The 16,178-nt window shown below is 29.1% G+C and overlaps 1 protein-coding gene across 16 annotated transcripts in view; it reads left to right on the plus strand.

Annotated features, from left to right (window-relative positions):
• Trpm (transient receptor potential cation channel, subfamily M) overlaps positions 1–16,178 on the plus strand; it is a 144,806-nt gene that overhangs the window by 36,472 nt on the left and 92,156 nt on the right. The gene's annotated exons all lie outside the window — the stretch shown is intronic.

Below are 16,178 nucleotides of genomic sequence, written 5' to 3' on the forward strand. Positions count from 1 at the left end.
TCTCTGTACCCTCGCGAGGCTGAGTCTGGCTTTCTCTATGATCATGGCCTGCGCCCAGATCGGGGCGCCGTAGAGGAGGACCGAGTGGACGACCTCGTTATACAGTCGTCGCCGGTTTTGCCTCGGCCCTCCGATGTTCGGCATCAGCCTGGCGAGGTCCTCCGCTACGCGCGCCGCCTTCGCCGCCGCCGCCTCGGCGTGCCTGACGAAGCGCAGCTTGTCGTCTATCTGGACACCCAGATAGCGGATTTCTCTCTTGAAGGGCACTTCAAAGCCGTCGATCGCTATCCTGGGCGGTTGTAACCTGCGCCTCCGCGTAAAGAATACAGCTTCTGTTTTCTCCGTCGCGAGTGCGAGCCCAACTCGGGCCATCCAGCTCTGAATCGCCTGCAGCGCCTCTTCTACGACCTGCTGTAGCTGCGTCAGACGCTTGGCTGTTGCGACGACCGCGACGTCGTCTGCAAACGCGACCAGCTCGACGCCGTCGGGCATCTCCAAGCGCAGCAGCTCGTCGTACATGGCGTTCCAGAGTGAAGGCCCCAGTACCGAACCCTGAGGGACGCCTGCCGTCACCCTGCGGGAACGCTTCTCGCCTCCGCTTTCATACTCCAGCACCCTGTTCGTGAAATAGCTCTCAATGAGTCTCACCAGGTATGCTGGGGTTTTTTTCGCAGTCAACGCCTTAACCGTCAGCCCATATATATATATATATATATATATATATATATATATATATATATATATATATATATATATATATATATATATATATATATATATATATATATATATATATATATATATATATATATATATATATATATATATATATATATATATATATATATATATATATATATATATATATATATATATATATATATATATATATATATATATATATATATATATATATATATATATATATATATATATATATATATATATATATATATATATATATATATATATATATAAATTATCTGGCAGGTGCTAGTAAAATTATATGATTTCAATTTTTCTATATGAAATAATATACGTATATATTAACATAGTTGTATATTAACATATGTATTTTTTGGCAAGGTCATATTTTCACCAGTAGATATTTATTTTTACTAGCGAAAATATAATATTTTTTTTGTTAAAGTGTGATCCAACTGTTGTGGGCCAATTAGTAAATCATGCTTAACGCATGCAAAAACACCGATTTATAGTAAATTTGAAGAGCACAAGTCTTAGTCATATGAACTTTATAATGATTAAAGATGGTCCAAAAAATATCATGCATAAATAAAGTACGCCGTTTATCATACAAAGCAGTCACCAATATAGTGTATCTAAAAATATATCTAGATTACGTCAATAAAAATAGATTATTGAAAAAAATGATTCTGCAAACAATATGATAGATATGGTGCATTTTACAATACAGCTTATGAAACGATGGCAATAAAATGAGTTCGCTAAAAGAAACGTTATATTCGACAAGAACGGTGACAAACCATTACTTGAAATAATGAACCACTCAATCCGCGTAATTAAATCTCGATTTACACAGGCCATATATTTTTATAAATAAAATTTCATGCAAATACTTTATTAATTCTGGTTGTAGAGAGAGGCATGAATATGCTAAAGAGTAAGCGACTTTATTATATATTTTTTTATGATGCTTAAAATTTATTAGCATATTCTTTATCACGCTATTTTTGAAATAAATAAATCACGAAGTGAGATAAAATGCATCGGCAATACTTTATTGGCAAATACAAACTACGCGTTCACTGATAGTAGTATTAAAGTAATAAATCATTCGAGAATATACTTTTATATAAATTATCGTTATTTCGTATCATTGTCCCCAACACGCATCCTTGCGGTACTCCGTCTTTGAATTCGTGTTTTGAATGGTATTTTAATACGACTTTGCTCAGCGTGGTTCTTAAATATAAGATTGCGTGATGGATGCCAAGATAAACGAGTCACATGTCCTTCGATGCGTATTTAGCTTTAATTTTAGAACAAAGTTCAAAGAATAATTGAGCAGCACATTTCGTGACTTGGAACATTATAGATTTTCATTTTCCGCTTCCACGAGACTCGCAAATTGGACTGAAAGTTACGTAAAGATCCTTGACCCGCGAGTCCAAAAATAGGTCATACATGGCTTAAAATGCACATGCAACTTTATACTTACAACGAATGAAAAGAGTAACGCTATATCGATGTCCTCATCGTGGTTCGGATACACGATCAGTTGGCAAATAGAGCGTTAACTCGAGATTACCGGACATGGGATAAAATCTACCTAACTTACTGCTTGACAATCTTGACACGAACTAAAGCATGTTTATAAGTTATGGCGATTAACTAAAAGAATACATTACCCTTACTGAAGTACAGCAGAGTTCTAACTTTGGACCATTCATAAGCGACTTAACCGTGACCTTTAATTTTTTTGTAAAATAGTAAAGACTTTAAGGTGCTCGAGCCCTTATTATTTTGACCATTTGTCTTTGCAGAATGTTAGATTCTAGAGACTTCTCGTTGAACTATTGAACTTATAATTTATTTTTATTAACTTTGAAAATAATTCATAACACATTTGTGTACATTCATTGCTATGAAACAGAATAAAAATCTTATAATAGAATACTGAAAGGTGCTGAACCAAAAAATTTAGAGAGTCTCTCTCTCTGTTTTTATATTGAGTTTCGCCCTTACTCTTACTCTTCGACGGCGATTTTGAATTTTTTACGATCATATTTTATATGAAATAAACATTACATATCTTGTTATGTATTTCATTTATATTTTATTGTGTTTTTTGTATCTCGAATATTTTATATGTATCATTATGTAAAGTAATATTTTTGTATTATGTCTTACTTTTATCACCTTGAAAAAAATCAAATCCATTACATAAAACATGCTTCAGTATCAAAAGCAGTACTAAACTTATAACTATACGCATCTTTGTGGCAATTTTTCTTAACATATTATGTGCATACATTGTAAAATAATTATTTTTGAAAAATGTTACTTTTGGATAATGAGCTCATGTAAACTCGACGAAACTCATTTTTTCCCTCGTTTGTTTACTTTTAATGCGAAATTGAAGCGATTTACAAAATGTATATTTTGTAACAGCAAACAGCTACTTTATTAACCTTTATGGGATAGGAGAAGGCGATACTTTAAAATGTGTCGTTACTATTCGATCGTAAACTCTTAATGGAGAAAAGCGTATTTTTCGCTCTCTAGTATATATTTAAATAATATTTTTTATTCAAAGACATAAAAAATATGTTTCGTGCTTATACTTATTTTACTATATAAGAACGTGCTGCATCTCTTATTTTATAAATTTCGTCAAAGCTGAAACGTATGAAGACAAGCTTTCGTACGACACTTGTACACAATAGAGCTTTCAGATAAGTCGCCCAAAAAAATAGTGGAAAAGGCATTTTTACGTCAAAATGGAATTCGAAGGCGAAAATTGCGAATTTTCATTTAACGAAATATAACCTCATGCTTTCAAGTCGTTTAAGCAAATTGCAGGAAACGAAGTAGAAGCTCTCAAGAAACAATTCGCAGCATGGTAAGGTTCCGTAATTAATTCGCGGTACCTTAAAATTTTCTCCGCCTCGATTAATTCTGATACCGCATTGTGTTTGTACATACTAACATAACTATGAGACGTTTGAAGTTTGCCATTCCAACATTTCTCTTTCTTTTCTTTGCCTAAAGCAAGGGTCTGCAATTTGCGGCATTTTCAGCCGCAATTTAAACACGTGGCAAAGAAATAACCAGTGGCTTAAGTCGGTGATTAATATAATACATAAAAGACGATTCCTATATAAACCGTGGTGTTTTATTTGATTTTTTATCGTTTTTGCTTGGAATTAGTGTGTTATATGTAGTTTGAATTCCGACCGATCATCATAGATTAGGTTTTCTTAATTTTTTCTAATCTCACGAATGAACATCGGGATAAGCGATCAAAGGAATAAGATTTTTGTTGCGTCTCGTAGAAAATTATACATTGCCAAACCTTTTTTTTTAAATTACCAAAGGGTACTGTTTTTAATCCTTCTATACAATTGATTTAAAGCAATTTTCATACAAATTTTAGCGAAGACATTCGCACTTGGCAACTCGCATATAACAGTAGTTATCCAGCTTCTTAATACGTTGGCAATTAAATTGTTTAGTGTCAGCTATGAGGAGCTGGTCCGATTCATTTTGTCTATTTTTAGTATTTTATTATATTTTTTTATTTAATTAGGTGATATTTGTATTCGATCATTGTAAAGTGTTGCCGATCATGTTTTAATAAATAAATGGACGAATCAGTTTGGATACCAATATAGTTTTTAATCAATCAAGCTTTAAAAGTAAAGCTTTTTGGATTAATGACACGTTTGTAAAATTGATACGTTTCGTCATTACATCCCCATATAACATATATAACATATATAACATCACAATAATTACGTGTAGTCTTGATAAAAATAATTAAAAAACTATTTCAATGCATATCGTTTTTGAAATTAAAAGTAAAAAGTGACATTAGTGGGTTTCATGTTTGCCTAATAATGACTTGAATATTTTTATTTTAAAAATATATTTATACACCTCTAATTGTATATGTTTAATGCCATTTCTTCTATTTTTTGATTAATTATGCTTAAGAACCCAATGGAAAATATAGTCATCCCATAAATGCCATCTGAAATAATTTTTCAAGACGCCCTAGATATTTTCTCTTGCCTAGATATAGATGTGAGATATATAAATGCTATTTTTTAAGCTTTGCTTGTTTACATATAAAAAAGACTATATAAGATATAGTATCCTTTTACCAGTACCTTTGATACAATAGTTGAACAAAATTTTACGTTTCAAATTTCGCTCAAATTCATTCAAGGACCTTTGCGAAAATTTTTTCCTAAACCCCCTTTCCACCTTCTTCTTACATATACCAAATTTTAGAAAGAAACAAGTTTTAAATTTGATTTTTTTCTGAGCAATAATATAACTTATATACTCTTTCATAACCGCTTTTTTATTTATGTATAAAAATACATATCACATAGTAAGCTTAACACTTTAAATACCGCATCTTCTTTTTTCAAGAAACATATTTTTTTTTAATATTTAACGCTTTAAAGTTAAATTTAACAGCAATTTAAAAAAAATATTTTTTGTTTACAATAGTAAAATCAGTAATGTAATAATAAAATATAAAATAAATTGGTATTTAAATAACATACTTTAAATAATGTAAGACCATTTTAAGGCCAATATTACGGGCAAAACCCTTAAAGATAAGTTAGATATTGGCAAATGTGCGTAGAAAGGTCGACAAAAGGTGACAGATTATAAATAATAATAAAAGGACTTCAAATAATTTTATTAATATTTTAGCTATTTTAATATTTTTGATTTTATTAGCTGAAGAACTAAATATGTTACAATCAATAACAGTTTTTTTTTTTTGTTAAATGTAGATGTAATGACGAAACGTACCAATTTTAATTCACTGTTTCAATTGAATTAAAACTGGATTGAATAAAATCTATATTGATATCCAAACTGATTCGTTAATTTATTTATTAAAATATGATCGGTAATACTTTACAATGGTCGAAAACAAATATCACTTAATTGAATAAAAAAAAATATATAAAAAAAATATTATTTTGAAAAAAATAATAAAATACCAAAAATAGACAAAATGAATCGGACCAGCTCCTCATCGCTGACATTAAACAATTTAATTGGCAATATATTAACACTTTACCGACCGGCAGTTTCACTACCAGACTTACGCTAAATACCGGCACCTTTTCGCAAATCTTCGCGAATTTTACCTTTTTTATTTAAATTTATGTATTTTTTGATACGGTCCGAATATTTAGTTGAATTTTTCTAAACATGTTAAAAATGTATCAATGCATCAATTTAAGTCATTATTAGGTGGTTCTCAACATGTGGATCGCCGGAAATAAAAATGAATTATTACATTTCCTTATTATTAGATTTTTAAAATGATTATCTTGATTTTAAAATTATAAAAATGAATAACCTAGAAATTTAAATAAAAATAATTTAAATTGAGTCATCCAGCGGTTCTCAAACTTTTTTAAATTTAAAAAAACTTTTTTCAAGCACACTTTTTTTTCGTATTGTGATATTTTGTGCAAATGATTATCTACAAAAATGAGAAATGACATTTTTACTAATATGAGTTTACTGATATATAATTCAATTGCAATAAAATATTCACTCACCATTGTAATTCGCTCCATCGTAATGCGAAATCTTCCAGGCACATACACAGATATTGTACATTGTCTTTCACGTGTAAATCACTTTTCACAATAACTATTTATATAATGCAAGTTTAAAGTGCACTCACCATTATAAATTTCTCCACACTAATACGGAATATTTCAGGTACACACTTTATTATTATTCAATGTCTTTCCCTTGTAATTCACTTTTCACAATATTTAATTCTAAAATAATACCAATACGAATTATCAAAAAAATAAAATTCAAAATTCACAAACGTTATTTTTATTATTTACCTAGTAATGTTTCTTCAAATGATACGAGGAGAAACATTCACCAACATGTAAAGCTACTTTACATTCTTTGCACATGTAAACAGAATCTTTTCTTATTTTATGTGCGATACAAACTATGCATCTTCTTCTTTTACGCTCATTAGTAGATGATATCCTGACTAATTGGTTTTAAACTGCCTGAAAGCCTTTGAAATGAGGGAGCAGTGGCGAATTTGGATGTCGGTTGTGAATTTTCAGACATTTCTGAAATTGTTGGTGTTTCTGTTTCTGGTGTTTTTTCCTCTATCCAATATTTTGCTATTTTCATTAAATAATCATAAAACTTTATATTGCTGTTTGAATTTACACTTCTATACACTGTAAATGCATTGAATAATGCACAGTTAAATAAATACATGGCCACTTTTTTCGTCCATTTTTTAGTTTTACGATATATTGGATAGTACGAAAGGTATTGATCAGCCCGATCTACTCCCTTCATGTATTTATTGTAATCAATTATACAAATTGGTTTTTTTATACGCAGCCCAGTTCTTCTGTCAGTTTTTTCAGTGTTTACAATATTTGTATTATGGATTGTTGATATCATTCGAATATCTCTACTCTTTACTGTTTTCCACAATTGTAATAAAATTTCCCCGTTTCGCTTATATTTACTTTCAAATATTCGTAGTTTAGCCTTTTTTAGAATATCCGGTAAGCCCCACATATTCTTATTTTTTTCTTGTATAATAATTTTAACTTCTTGTTTGTACTTATTCCAAGTTTGAGCACGGTATCTATTTGTTTCTTCTGCAATAATGCGGAACAGGTCATCACCGATAAATTTTTCGGCGATTTCTTCAGGGCGCGTGATATCAACATCAAAAGTTGCTCCCGACAATCCTTCAAATGGCTGGTTATGCCTAGGTGTATCAGTTTCACATCAATCTAATGGAATATCATCATCCTCAGTATCTTCTCCATCGCTAATAGGCATCATTACTCGAGGACGATTTCTTTCATGAACAATCGAATTTGTATCACTATCACTAAAGTTTTCGTTATCACTGGGAATATTTGAATCATTTCCGCGTAATTTTCCTCTACAAAACTATCTCGATTTACACGACAGCGTTAGCTAAACTGAATTATTATTCATATTTTTTTAAGTGCATCATATTATTTCTTATCTCAAAAGAAATTCCCAATTTCAAAAAAAGAGTCACTTCTGAGAATCACTTCCAGTAAATCGGTGCTATCTCGTGATAGATAAAATTCACTCAATAAAATAAACGGTCGAAATTTCCAAATTACAGGACAGAAAAAATACGATATAATCTCGCTAATCTGTCAATTTATAAATTCGGGAAACCGGTACTATCTAATAGATTAACTCACAAAAAATGTTAGTGTACTTAAAAAAATGCAAAGTAGAAAGAATTTACAAAATATATTTGATATAAATATATATTTTTTAAATGGATTTTCGAATTTGTATAGATAAACAGTACCTGATTATATTATAAGACACAAGTAAAGAAATACAAAGGCAGCTCAATTATATTTAAACTATATCTTTATTATATATGATTTTGTTGTTAATTTTTACTGATAACACTGGGAAGAAGTCGAGAATATTTGGGAGCATTTGAAGAAGAGATTGATAAAATCGAAATAACCACTAAAAAAGAGCTAATCGAGAAGGTGATTCGAGAATAGAATCATACTTTGAACCTTCAAAAATTAAACAACGTTTATAAAGTAAATTCAGGCACTTATTTAATCTAAAGAAGGACATACAAAATATTTTAAATATAGTCCCGAATTGCATAGTGAAAAATATTTTTATTTTTGTTTTGAATTAAAAAAATAGAATTTATGACTTCTCACGACTAAATTAGTTCTTTTTCAATAACTAATGCTATAAAAAATAATAAAATAGCAAAAAAACGAATTTCTGCTTTAAAAATTATAATATATAAACAAATTATAATATATAGACAAACGTGTCTAATAATAAGGCCAGGCACAGTAATTAAATATTTTTTTTCAATATCAAATGAAACTTCATACTAATATTAAATTTTTTTCAAAAAAAAATCTTAAAAAATCTCTAAGCATATATTTTTAATATGATAACGAAATCATAGCTACCGCTCACTCCATATGGCGTGCGCGGTATTTAACGTTCGGCAGGCTCGCACTCCATATGGCGTGAGCGGTCGGTAAAGTGTTAAGAAGCTGGATAACTACTGTTATATGCGAGTTGCCAAGTGCAAATGTCTTCGCTTAAACTTGTATGAAAATTGATTTAAATAAATTATATAAAAGGATTATAAACAGCATCCTTTGGTTATCTGAAAAAACGTTTGGCAATGTTATTTTCTACGCTCAAAAGCTCTACATAAAAGGATACTAACCAAACTTTTTCATATAAAGGATCTCAAAATTTTTTTCTATGTTCTCTAAATTATGATATAATATTAGGCCCAACAGCAGTTTCCGAATAAAGTTTATTTTTCATTGCTTACTAAAGTCTTATAAAGAAAGCGAAAAACTGATTATCAAAGTGAAACACAAAGTGAAACACGTTCCTTATAACAAAGCCAATCATCTTAGAACTTGACACAAATATTATTTAAGTGTAAAAAGAATTTTCCCTTCGTCTTACACGTAATTATGAGGTCTTTAGCTAACTGTTTTGTCAGTAATAAAAGAAAATAACACGCAATAAATACATAGAAAACGACACATGACATAACAGGTTGTCACCAGCTCACATATACAAATAATTCAGATCATGCCCTTTAAAATAGAAAGTAACATTTCTTGGATATTTAACTACTTTATTATAGATTCTTATTAGTGAAAAATATTAATTTAAAAATTATCACTTAATATAGGAATAATAAATGATAGCATCCTAATATTTTTAGCGTTCGTTCATAACTTTAAAAGCTAATGTTTTCGAAATTCTGTGTTAGAGAAAATGCTCCGAATGTTTTTAATATATATTTAATAGAATACTAAATATACCGTTGAATACGTACTTTGGGAAATTATTTGATATCGATAAGAAAAAGGATCATATGTTTGAATAAATAGAACAAATTAGCTACTTAATCATAATAAAAAGTATATGGGACATTTAGTGTCATCATCCCTATATGAATGTCTGTTTCTATCCTTATTAATACTAAAAATAAAGCATAAGCATGACTAAATGTTATAAATTGCCTTCACAATGAACTCGCGAGACATTCCCGGCGAGAAATCTCGAATCTCCCACGACCCTTTAGGATGCGTGGGCCTGAAAATGTTTTTCGTAAAGGTCGTCCCGGGAAAGCTTTAGGTAGACGGAAGAGCGATCGAGTTTTTAAAGGTCGTTTATCCGACCTGTGCGTAGGCAATCATTTTAGGATGCAATATAACCGACGGATATTTGAAAATAATTTGTTCGCAGATTTGCGTCCGTTTATTTTACAAACGAGCGTTTCGTATTACTGATACTACTTTCCCAACAAATTACTTTGTTTTGTTTCAGTTCTCTTCCAAACTCCCCTCGAAATCTTTAGTTTTCATCTACTTATTTTAAGAAACAACTCGTTATAACTTTAGAGACTGCTTAATCCTTTGTGCATCTACCGAGTATCGTTACATCTGTATTTGTACCAACGCGATGCTGCGTCGCAAGAGTGGTCTGGGTTTACATCCATAATATCTCAAAAACTATTTATTAATTAAGAATATATTCATAAACAAAATAACGACAACATTCCATTCTTAAGTAAACATAAAGTTCAATATTATTCATTTCGAAAGTATTATGAATTTTATACCTAGCATAAGTGAGTTCTAATTTTTTTATATTTATAAGTTCACGTCCTATTTATAAATAGATCCACACCATATACTTTTAAAATATGTATTGGATTATATATTATTTTTAAGCAAAGTACTTAATCGCTTTTAGTGTCACTAGATCTTTAAGAATAACTATTAGACTGAACTGATATTATTTAAGTAGCTAATAAAAACTGTAATTAATTATTAAATATATTTATTAACATTGTAATTTAAATTAGATACATAGAAAGAAGTATATATTTAAAATATTTTAATCAGAAAAATAATAAATGCAAAAAAATATGTAAAATTTCAATCGACTTTTTATATTATAACAATAAAAATACAGATTAAATGAACAAATTTGTAATGATCATAAATCCCACACTAATAAAATAAATGATTAATATACAATTTTGACAATAATGATATATTTTAATAATAAAAATATTACCCTATAAATAAAAATGTATGTATTATTTTAGTGAAACGATCAGTATTAAGAATAAATAGTCAGGATTAATAATATTTTTAAATATTAAAAAGTCATTTTTGATTTTCAACTTTAATAATTACTATAAATAATATTTGTTCTTAAGTTATTTGTGTAACTCTAATCAAAGTTCTTCAAAGTATCTATCAAAAAAAGCTGATCATTTAATATAAATTCGATACAATAAATACGCATACCATATCTAAAAACAAGCAATTTAATACAGCGAAAAAATATATATGCGATGTTAAACTTTTTCGTATTGATTTTTTTACTGAACCAAAATAATGCTTTGCAAAGCTTCTGACTTGAATTTATAATTTGCTTTGACATTATATTATACTATAAAAAACGTATTTCCCTATACTAAAAAAATCTTTTTGTAATTAAATTGTTATTGTTATATTTTTGACAATCGTGAGTTTTTCCATAGCGTAATTGTTTCCATTATACAATTAAACATTTAAAAGATAAATTAAAATAGACAATTATAGTGCACACCTAAAATGTATGAGCACCATTCCATATATTTTTTCTAGTTCCTCATAGCTATAACCGAAAATTTAATTACGTTTGGCAAGCTCGTTGAGAAGCTGTATGAATAGCGTTCTCAAACGCTGACGTGGTGACCGAAGTGTTCAAGATTAAGGGACGCAATAGCGACTCTAAAGCTCACAGCCAAAAATCACCGAGCATTGAAAGGTTATCAACGCCGTTCCTGAGCAACTTTAAAAATACTTCATTAAGTAGACGCTACGCAGATAGTGCAATAAATTATATCCCAATGCTCATAGAAAAAGGCAGTATGATACAAATACGGTTACAACTCGTGATTCTTAGAATTATGTCCAATAACACGGAGTACTTTGCTACACTTATATCCCAGACAGTATTAAAGGACGCTACAAACTAGCGTATCAAACGGAGCGTGAATCACAAATAAATTATTGAAGTGACACGCGCTCCGCATAACGAAGCCGAGCATTCTCGACAATGTCGCAAATTTTGGCGATATTGACGCAAATTTTGGAAACATCTGAAGTAAAAACGAAATGCATTTACAGAAATTGTTACGGAAAAATACACAATTTGTTTTATTGTTAATATTTCGATTTCGGTCAAGGAACTCATTTCAGATTTTTTTATTATTTCGATTTTATTAGGATTTATAACGTTTAATTAAATGACATGCATTTTTCTGGCCAAAATTAAGGAGTGGGGGGGGGGGCAATTTCCCCCCCCCCTCAATGTGTTTTTATAGAATTACAATTGTACAAAATCAGCACAGGTATTTATTGTGGATGTTGGTCTCCTTCATAAAATAATGATACATTTTTTGTATTCTGGCTAGTCAAGTAGAAAATTAAAATTAACCGAATTAAACCATAAGCAATTATTTTCACAAAAACATAGACAAACTTTGCCACCACCTCTTCTAAATGAAAAGAGCAATAACGTCAAATAGAAAACAAGCTTTAAATACCTGGGCTTACACCTGGACTCCAAGCTTAAATTAAATAAAATGTTTTGAAACTTCGCTCTAAAGGGTTTGCCGCAATTGCGGTCCTTAAACCTATGTTTAATAGAAAAACGATTTTTTTATATATATAAACAGTTAAATAGAACCATTTTAACATACTGTGTGTAGTAACACAAGTAATACTATTTTTCTAAGTTACAAGTTATTAAAAGCAAAGCTATAAAATTAATATTTAATACACATTTTTATATAAAAAACATGCATATTAGTCTTCAACTACCAACTTTTTCATACCAGAAAATATTATAAAAATATCTCACAAAACCACACTAAGCCATTAATCTCGCGTATCTATGACACGATAAAAACAACCTTAAATTTAAATACAAGCACAAAATGTCAAAGGACATATTGCTTTAGAGGATCAAGACAACATACTAATATTTCCAGCTCTCTAATAAAATGTACTCAAATTATCACTTAATTTACTGGTTTTTTTTTTGCTTAAATTGTAAAAGGTTTTATATTTTTTACCTTAAATTATAACCACAAACGTTTTGTTTTCTATTTAATTTTTTTATTAAATATAAAACGACTAATTGTAAACATGAAAATGGTTATTAATGGTAAAATTATTTTTACTTAAAACATATTTAAAAAAACAGAATGGACAGAAAAACAGAGAGAAAGATCCATCCCACCATTTAAATTTGTTTGCTTTAGCTTTCGGATTCAATTCAGTGTTACAATTGGGCAAAAATTAGCCCTTGCGGTGCGAGAATCCTCGCACCAATCGATCTCTCAATGTTTATTCAGATTTGCATATTTTGCGTGACAGTGAAGAATCGGCCCGAGGAAAAAGGGTTGCTCTTGCTGGAAATTAAAAATGTTATCGACTCCCACAGTCACTTATTTATTTTAGTTTATTGCTTTTATAATGTTGTTTTTGTACCGACACTATTTCAATATAGGCGAACGATACTCTCATCGATCTATGTAGAAATTAATTTATTAACAAAGTAGTTTCAAAAACTCCTACTTTACGCACATTTTATTTTATCCATCAATTAAAAAAAACGGATAATAGAACTCTAACTATTGGCTCGAGTTTTATCAGTTAAGCGATCTTTTTATAATATTTTATGACAACATGTGTATATTATATTTTTCCATGTGAAAATTAATCACTCGCAGGCGTTAAAATGCAAATTAAACCACAATAACGAAAATATCGTTAATATGATATAATAAATAGGTTTAATAAAATTTTATTATACGTTCATGCGTTAAAAGCTGAAATTTTTATTACAATTTTAAATTGCGACAGTAAAAATTGCGCGTGTGCAAAGCACACTCATTAAAATCGCATTTACGACCGGTAAATTTTATATTATGAATCGTTTTAAAATTTAGTTATAATAATATTTATTACATATGAAAAACAAATCCGTTACGCCTAAGAGTATACTGTTTTCTACTATATGTATATTTATTGTTGTTGTAACATAACAGCCGTTAGCTCAATACATTACAACGATGTAAACACAATCAACAACTACTAAATAAGTAGTGAAGTCTGCGAATAAGTGACCTATATTTTATTAAATATGAACCAGACTTTTTCATATATTCTGACTTTGACTCTAACTCTAACAATATTAATAAAATCAACCTTTTCTACCAGCATTTTTTCAAATTCATAGCAATAAAAGTAGAAAAATATTTCAGAAATCATTATTTAAAATGATTTATTAATACAAAAAACAAAATTAATAATTATTTGAAATAAAAATTTAAAATCCTTTCCTATTTATGTACACATTTTTAAAGAATAATATTTATTAAAAAAAAAAGAGTTGGTGTCGGTTGATTTTTTGAATTATTTATTACAATAGTCATCCGTCAGGTTATGAATATCTAAGAAAACTTCATCTGTGATTTTTAATAATTACTAATGCAGATCTCTCAGATACGATAGAACATAAAAATACTAGGGTTCATATGAGATTTGAATCTAGGTATTTTATATATTATTCATCGACTAATAAACTTGTTAAGGGGCGGTGTAAACAAACGCCAATAATCTGGCTCAGCCTAGAGTCGTGATCGCATCCCTTATTCTTACGTCAGCGCTTGAAAAAGCTCTTTTTGCACTAGCCATCCAGCTTCTCAATGAGCTTGTCAAACACAACTATGTTTTTGGCAATAGCTATATGGAGCTGGAAAAAATATATTTGGGATGATGCTTATCTATTTAAAGTCTGCACAATACTTGTTTTATGCTCGTTTAAATATTTAATGAAATATTTTTTGTTTGTATAATAGCATCATGATGCATCGGGGAAACCTAGCAAATAATGGTTGGTCAGATTAGTAATATAAAACACAAAATTAACGAGTAATATTCGGTGTGTAAGGAATAAGCAACACTATTTAAATACGTACATAAATCGGAGGGCGATTCTTAAAAAAAAATACAAAAATATACCATTATTTCATTTTAAAGCGTAACATAAAATGTATTAAAACAAAAAAGAATAATCATAAATAAAGAGTACTACATGGTCCTAAAGCGGATCTTAGCATTTTTTCAACAATAGCATAATAATATTTTATTTTATTTATTAAGATTTTTTTTATTTGTTTAACAATAAATATTTATTTTTATAGAGTGCTGTTTTTATATTTTATAGATAAATTTAATGTTGTGTGAAAAAAATAGATTTGTATTTAACCGCGTAGCAGAATTTTTTCGCATGTGTTGCTGTTTTACTAATGTATTTAAGATATCATTTATTTTAAAATCATTTAATCATGCACCGTAAAATAATATTTTTTTTTTAAAAATTGTGAAAAAAAAAAAAAAAGCATTTAATATAATAGAGATGTATATTAGGAAGAAAAGAAAGGCTAAAATGGTGTTAATGTTTTTATTTGGGTCCTAAAGAGTAGCTACGCAAAAAATGGCTTGACTTTCAGCTATCCAATAGTTTATTTTATGTAAATAATGTAAACTCTTTACTTGCCAGATTCTTATTAACTTATTATCTAAATATTAATAAAAAATGTTATTTACTTTTTAAGCATCTATCCTATGGCCAAAAACCATTACAGACGTTGAATCTGACAAATTTCGCTAAAAAAATCAAAAATAATACAGTAGAATTTTGGTTAAACAATCAAAGGGTTAAAAACAAGAAAAAATAATGTTATCAAAGACTTACGTATTTTTTAAATTACCATTATTAATTAAGAAAAAATAATTATTTTAACAGCGTTGATGACATATTGAAATTGTTATTTCCAAAATAATCAAATTTTTTTTATAAGCATTAGTTGTCGTATCACATATAGTTTTAGTATGCATTAATTAGTATTTTTTGTAGTAGTTAAAGCACTGTTTTAGATACTCACAACTTTAGTTTATAGTTTAGATGTAAATTAAAAACGTATATTTTTTTATTGACTAAATAAAATGATCAAATGCTATAGATATTGAACCATTAAATGCATGATTTGATTGTTGATAAAAAATAATATTTAGTTTTATATATAATAATTTAATCTGATAATTCATTTAGCTATTTCATACACATGTTATAAAAACAGTTAGTATTAGTCTACCAACTTCACACTTTTCACACTTTATTAAGTTTTTGCCTTATTTTATATGAAATATTTTAAATAAATAAATAAACATTACGATACGACTAATAATATATTTGTTGCCAATTGGCAACACTTTTTAATGAAGTGCTATATACACTACCGCTAAATA

Source organism: Plectrocnemia conspersa, unplaced genomic scaffold (genome assembly GCF_051122295.1).
Source record: "Plectrocnemia conspersa isolate PC_06_02 unplaced genomic scaffold, ASM5112229v1 ptg000010l, whole genome shotgun sequence".
Lineage (NCBI taxonomy): Eukaryota > Metazoa > Arthropoda > Insecta > Trichoptera > Polycentropodidae > Plectrocnemia > Plectrocnemia conspersa.